Below are 7469 nucleotides of genomic sequence, written 5' to 3'. Positions count from 1 at the left end.
ATATAGTGACATGTCAGAGACACGTGACCGACTCAGATAGATATAGATGTCTAGTGATATAGTGACATGTAAGAGATACGTGACGGACTCAGATATAGATGTCTAGTGATATAGTGACATGTTAGAGACACGTGACGGACTCAGATATAGATGTCTAGTGATATAGTGACATGTTAGAGACACGTGACGGACTCAGATATAGATGACTAGTGATATAGTGACATGTTAGAGACACGTGACGGACTCAGATATAGATGTCTAGTGATATAGTGACATGTTAGAGACACGTGACGGACTCAGATATAGATGACTAGTGATATAGTGACATGTTAGAGACACGTGACGGACTCAGATATAGATGACTAGTGATATAGTGACATGTTAGAGACACGTGACGGACTCAGATATAGATGACTAGTGATATAGTGACATGTTAGTGACACGTGACAGACTCACATATAGATGTCTAGTGATATAGTGACATGTTAGAGACACGTGACGGACTCAGATATAGATATCTAGTGATATAGTGACATGTTAGAGACACGTGACGGACTCAGATATAGATGACTAGTGATATAGTGACATGTTAGAGACACGTGACGGACTCAGATATAGATGACTAGTGATATAGTGACATGTTAGAGACACGTGACGGACTCAGATATAGATGACTAGTGATATAGTGACATGTTAGAGACAGTGACGATCAGTAAGATATGACATGACACGTGACCGACCAGATATAGATTCTAGTGATATAGTGACATGTTAGAGACACGTGACGGACTCAGATATAGATGACTAGTGATATAGTGACATGTTAGAGACACGTGACAGACTCAGATATAGATGACTAGTGATATAGTGACATGTTAGAGACACGTGACGGACTCAGATATAGATGACTAGTGATATAGTGACATGTTAGAGACACGTGACGGACTCAGATATAGATGACTAGTGATATAGTGACATGTTAGAGACACGTGACGGACTCAGATATAGATGTCTAGTGATATAGTGACATGTTAGAGACACGTGACGGACTCAGATATAGATGACTAGTGATATAGTGACATGTTAGAGACACGTGACGGACTCAGATATAGATGTCTAGTGATATAGTGACATGTTAGAGACACGTGACGGACTCAGATATAGATATCTAGTGATATAGTGACATGTTAGAGACACGTGACGGACTCAGATATAGATATCTAGTGATATAGTGACATGTTAGAGACACGTGACGGACTCAGATATAGATGACTAGTGATATAGTGACATGTTAGAGACACGTGACGGACTCAGATATATAGATGTCTAGTGATATAGTGACATGTTAGAGACACGTGACGGACTCAGATATAGATGTCTAGTGATATAGTGACATGTTAGAGACACGTGACGGACTCAGATATAGATGACTAGTGATATAGTGACATGTTAGAGACACGTGACGGACTCAGATATAGATGTCTAGTGATATAGTGACATGTTAGAGACACGTGACGGACTCAGATATAGATGACTAGTGATATAGTGACATGTTAGAGACACGTGACGGACTCAGATATAGATGTCTAGTGATATAGTGACATGTTAGAGACACGTGACGGACTCAGATATAGATGTCTAGTGATATAGTGACATGTTAGAGACACGTGACGGACTCAGATATAGATGACTAGTGATATAGTGACATGTTAGAGACACGTGACGGACTCAGATATAGATGTCTAGTGATATAGTGACATGTTAGAGACACGTGACGGACTCAGATATAGATGTCTAGTGATATAGTGACATGTTAGAGACACGTGACGGACTCAGATATAGATGTCTAGTGATATAGTGACATGTTAGAGACACGTGACGGACTCAGATATAGATGTCTAGTGATATAGTGACATGTTAGAGACACGTGACGGACTCAGATATAGATGTCTAGTGATATAGTGACATGTTAGAGACACGTGACGGACTCAGATATAGATGACTAGTGATATAGTGACATGTTAGAGACACGTGACGGACTCAGATATAGATGACTAGTGATATAGTGACATGTTAGAGACACGTGACGGACTCAGATATAGATGACTAGTGATATAGTGACATGTTAGAGACACGTGACGGACTCAGATATAGATGTCTAGTGATATAGTGACATGTTAGAGACACGTGACGGACTCAGATATTGATGACTAGTGATATAGTGACATGTTAGAGACACGTGACGGACTCAGATATAGATGACTAGTGATATAGTGACATGTTAGAGACACGTGACGGACTCAGATATAGATGACTAGTGATATAGTGACATGTTAGAGACACGTGACGGACTCAGATATAGATGTCTAGTGATATAGTGACATGTTAGAGACACGTGACGGACTCAGATATAGATGACTAGTGATATAGTGACATGTTAGAGACACGTGACGGACTCAGATATAGATGACTAGTGATATAGTGACATGTTAGAGACACGTGACGGACTCAGATATAGATGACTCTAGTGATATAGTGACATGTTAGAGACACGTGACGGACTCAGATATAGATGATCTAGTGATATAGTGACATGTTAGAGACACACGTGACGGACTCAGATATAGATGATCTAGTGATATAGTGACATGTTAGAGACACGTGACGGACTCAGATATAGATGACTAGTGATATAGTGACATGTTAGAGACACGTGACGGACTCAGATATAGATATCTAGTGATATAGTGACATGTTAGAGACACGTGACGGACTCAGATATAGATGACTAGTGATATAGTGACATGTTAGAGACACGTGACGGACTCAGATATAGATGTCTAGTGATATAGTGACATGTTAGAGACACGTGACGGACTCAGATATAGATGTCTAGTGATATAGTGACATGTTAGAGACACGTGACGGACTCAGATATAGATGACTAGTGATATATAGTGACATGTTAAAGACACGTGACGGACTCAGATATAGATGACTAGTGATATAGTGACATGTTAGAGACACGTGACGGACTCAGATATAGATATCTAGTGATATAGTGACATGTTAGAGACACGTGACGGACTCAGATATAGATGTCTAGTGATATAGTGACATGTTAGAGACACGTGACGGACTCAGATATAGATGTCTAGTGATATAGTGACATGTTAGAGACACGTGACGGACTCAGATATAGATGACTAGTGATATAGTGACATGTTAGAGACACGTGACGGACTCAGATATAGATGACTAGTGATATAGTGACATGTTAGAGACACGTGACAGACTCAGATATAGATGTCTAGTGATATAGTGACATGTTAGAGACCGTGAACAGACTCAGATATAGATGTCTAGTGATATAGTGACATGTTAGAGACACGTGACGGACTCACATATAGATGTCTAGTGATATAGTGACATGTTAGAGACACGTGACGGACTCAGATATAGATGACTAGTGATATAGTGACATGTTAGAGACACGTGACGGACTCAGATATAGATGACTAGTGATATAGTGACATGTTAGAGACACGTGACGGACTCAGATATAGATGTCTAGTGATATAGTGACATGTTAGAGACACGTGACGGACTCAGATATAGATGTCTAGTGATATAGTGACATGTTAGAGACACGTGACGGACTCAGATATAGATGACTAGTGATATAGTGACATGTTAGAGACACGTGACAGACTCAGATATTGATGACTAGTGATATAGTGACATGTTAGAGACACGTGAGACACGTGACGGACTCAGATATAGATGACTAGTGATATAGTGACATGTTAGAGACACGTGACGGACTCAGATATAGATGACTAGTGATATAGTGACATGTTAGAGACATCGTGACGGACTCAGATATAGATGACTAGTGATATAGTGACATGTTAGAGACACGTGACGGACTCAGATATAGATGTCTAGTGATATAGTGACATGTTAGAGACACGTGACGGACTCAGATATAGATGTCTAGTGATATAGTGACATGTTAGAGACACGTGACGGACTCAGATATAGATGACTAGTGATATAGTGACATGTTAGAGACACGTGACGGACTCAGATATAGATGTCTAGTGATATAGTGACATGTTAGAGACACGTGACGGACTCAGATATAGATGACTAGTGATATAGTGACATGTTAGAGACACGTGACGGACTCAGATATTGATGACTAGTGATATAGTGACATGTTAGAGACACGTGACGGACTCACATATAGATATCTAGTGATATAGTGACATGTTAGAGACACGTGACGGACTCACATATAGATGTCTAGTGATATAGTGACATGTTAGAGACACGTGACGGACTCAGATATAGATGACTAGTGATATAGTGACATGTTAGTGACACGTGACAGACTCACATATAGATGTCTAGTGATATAGTGACATGTTAGAGACACGTGACGGACTCACATATAGATGTCTAGTGATATAGTGACATGTTAGAGACACGTGACGGACTCAGATATAGATGACTAGTGATATAGTGACATGTTAGAGACACGTGACAGACTCAGATATAGATGACTAGTGATATAGTGACATGTTAGAGACACGTGACGGACTCAGATATAGATGTCTAGTGATATAGTGACATGTTAGAGACACGTGACGGACTCAGATATAGATGTCTAGTGATATAGTGACATGTTAGAGACACGTGACGGACTCAGATATAGATGACTAGTGATATAGTGACATGTTAGAGACACGTGACAGACTCAGATATAGATGACTAGTGATATAGTGACATGTTAGAGACACGTGACGACTCAGATATAGATGTCTAGTGATATAGTGACATGTTAGAGACACGTGACGGACTCAGATATAGATGTCTAGTGATATAGTGACATGTTAGAGACACGTGACGGACTCAGATATAAATGTCTAGTGATATAGTGACATGTTAGAGACTCGTGACGGACTCAGATATAGATGTCTAGTGATATAGTGACATGTTAGAGACACGTGACGGACTCAGATATAGATGACTAGTGATATAGTGACATGTTAGAGACACGTGACGGACTCAGATATAGATGTCTAGTGATATAGTGACATGTTAGAGACACGTGACGGACTCAGATATAGATGACTAGTGATATAGTGACATGTTAGAGACACGTGACGGACTCAGATATAGATGTCTAGTGATATAGTGACATGTTAGAGACACGTGACGGACTCACATATAGATGTCTAGTGATATAGTGACATGTTAGAGACACGTGACAGACTCAGATATAGATATCTAGTGATATAGTGACATGTTAGAGACACGTGACGGACTCAGATATAGATGTCTAGTGATATAGTGACATGTTAGAGACACGTGACGGACTCACATATAGATGTCTAGTGATATAGTGACATGTTAGAGACACGTGACGGACTCAGATATAGATGACTAGTGATATAGTGACATGTTAGAGACACGTGACAGACTCAGATATAGATGACTAGTGATATAGTGACATGTTAGAGATCACGTGACAGACTCAGATATAGATGTCTAGTGATATAGTGACATGTTAGAGACACGTGACGGACTCAGATATAGATGTCTAGTGATATAGTGACATGTTAGAGACACGTGACGGACTCAGATATAGATGACTAGTGATATAGTGACATGTTAGAGACACGTGACAGGACTCAGATATTGATGACTAGTGATATAGTGACATGTTAGAGACACGTGACGAGACTCAGATATAGATGTCTAGTGATATAGTGACATGTTAGAGACACGTGACGGACTCAGATATAGATGTCTAGTGATATAGTGACATGTTAGAGACACGTGACACGGACTCAGATATAGATGTCTAGTGATATAGTGACATATTAGAGACACGTGACGGACTCAGATATAGATGACTAGTGATATAGTGACATGTTAGAGACACGTGACGGACTCACATATAGATGTCTAGTGATATAGTGACATGTTAGAGACACGTGACGGACTCAGATATAGAATGACTAGATGTAAGTGATATAGTGACATGTTAGAGACACGTGACGGACTCAGATATAGATGTCTAGTGATATAGTGACATGTTAGAGACACGTGACGGACTCAGATATAGATGTCTAGTGATATAGTGACATGTTAGAGACACGTGACGGACTCAGATATAGATGACTAGTGATATAGTGACATGTTAGAGACACGTGACAGACTCAGATATAGATGTCTAGTGATATAGTGACATGTTAGAGACACGTGACCGACTCAGATATTGATGTCAGTGATATAGTGACATGTTAGAGACACGTGACGGACTCAGATATAGATGTCTAGTGATATAGTGACATGTTAGAGACACGTGACGGACTCAGATATAGATGTCTAGTGATATAGTGACATGTTAGAGACACGTGACGGACTCAGATATAGATGACTAGTGATATAGTGACATGTTAGAGACACGTGACGGACTCAGATATAGATGTCTAGTGATATAGTGACATGTTAGAGACACGTGACGGACTCAGATATAGATGTCTATAGTGATATATAGTGACATGTTAGAGACACGTGACGGACTCAGATATAGATGACTCGTAGTGTCAAGATATAGTGACATGTTAGAGACACGTGACGGACTCAGATATAGATGTCTAGTGATATAGTGACATGTTAGAGACACGTGACGGACTCAGATATAGATGTCTAGTGATATAGTGACATGTTAAAGACACGTGACGGACTCAGATATAGATGACTAGTGATATAGTGACATGTTAGAGACACGTGACGGACTCAGATATAGATGTCTAGTGATATAGTGACATGTTAGAGACACGTGACGGACTCAGATATAGATGACTAGTGATATAGTGACATGTTAGAGACACGTGACAGACTCACATATAGATGTCCTAGTGATATAGTGACATGTTAGAGACACGTGGACAGACTCAGATATAGATGTCTAGTGATATAGTGACATGTTAGAGACACGTGACGGACTCAGATATAGATGACTAGTGATATAGTGACATGTTAGAGACACGTGACGGACTCAGATATAGATGACTAGTGATATAGTGACATGTTAGAGACACGTGACAGACTCAGATATTGATGACTAGTGATATAGTGACATGTTAGAGATCCGCAACAGACTCAGATATAGATGTCAAGTGATATAGTGACATGTTAGAGACATGTGACGGACTCAGATATAGATGTCTAGTGATATAGTGACATGTTAGAGACACGTGACGGACTCAGATATAGATGTCTAGTGATATAGTGACATGTTAGAGACACGTGACGGACTCAGATATAGATGTCTAGTGATATAGTGACATGTTAGAGACACGTGACGGACCCAGATATAGATGTCTAGTGATATAGCAAGTGACATGTTAGAGACACGTGACGGACCCAGATATTGATGACTAGTGATATAG

Source organism: Argopecten irradians, unplaced genomic scaffold (genome assembly GCF_041381155.1).
Source record: "Argopecten irradians isolate NY unplaced genomic scaffold, Ai_NY scaffold_1059, whole genome shotgun sequence".
In the NCBI taxonomy this organism is placed as follows: Eukaryota; Metazoa; Mollusca; class Bivalvia; order Pectinida; family Pectinidae; genus Argopecten; species Argopecten irradians.
Note: the sequence above shows the minus strand (reverse complement) of the source record.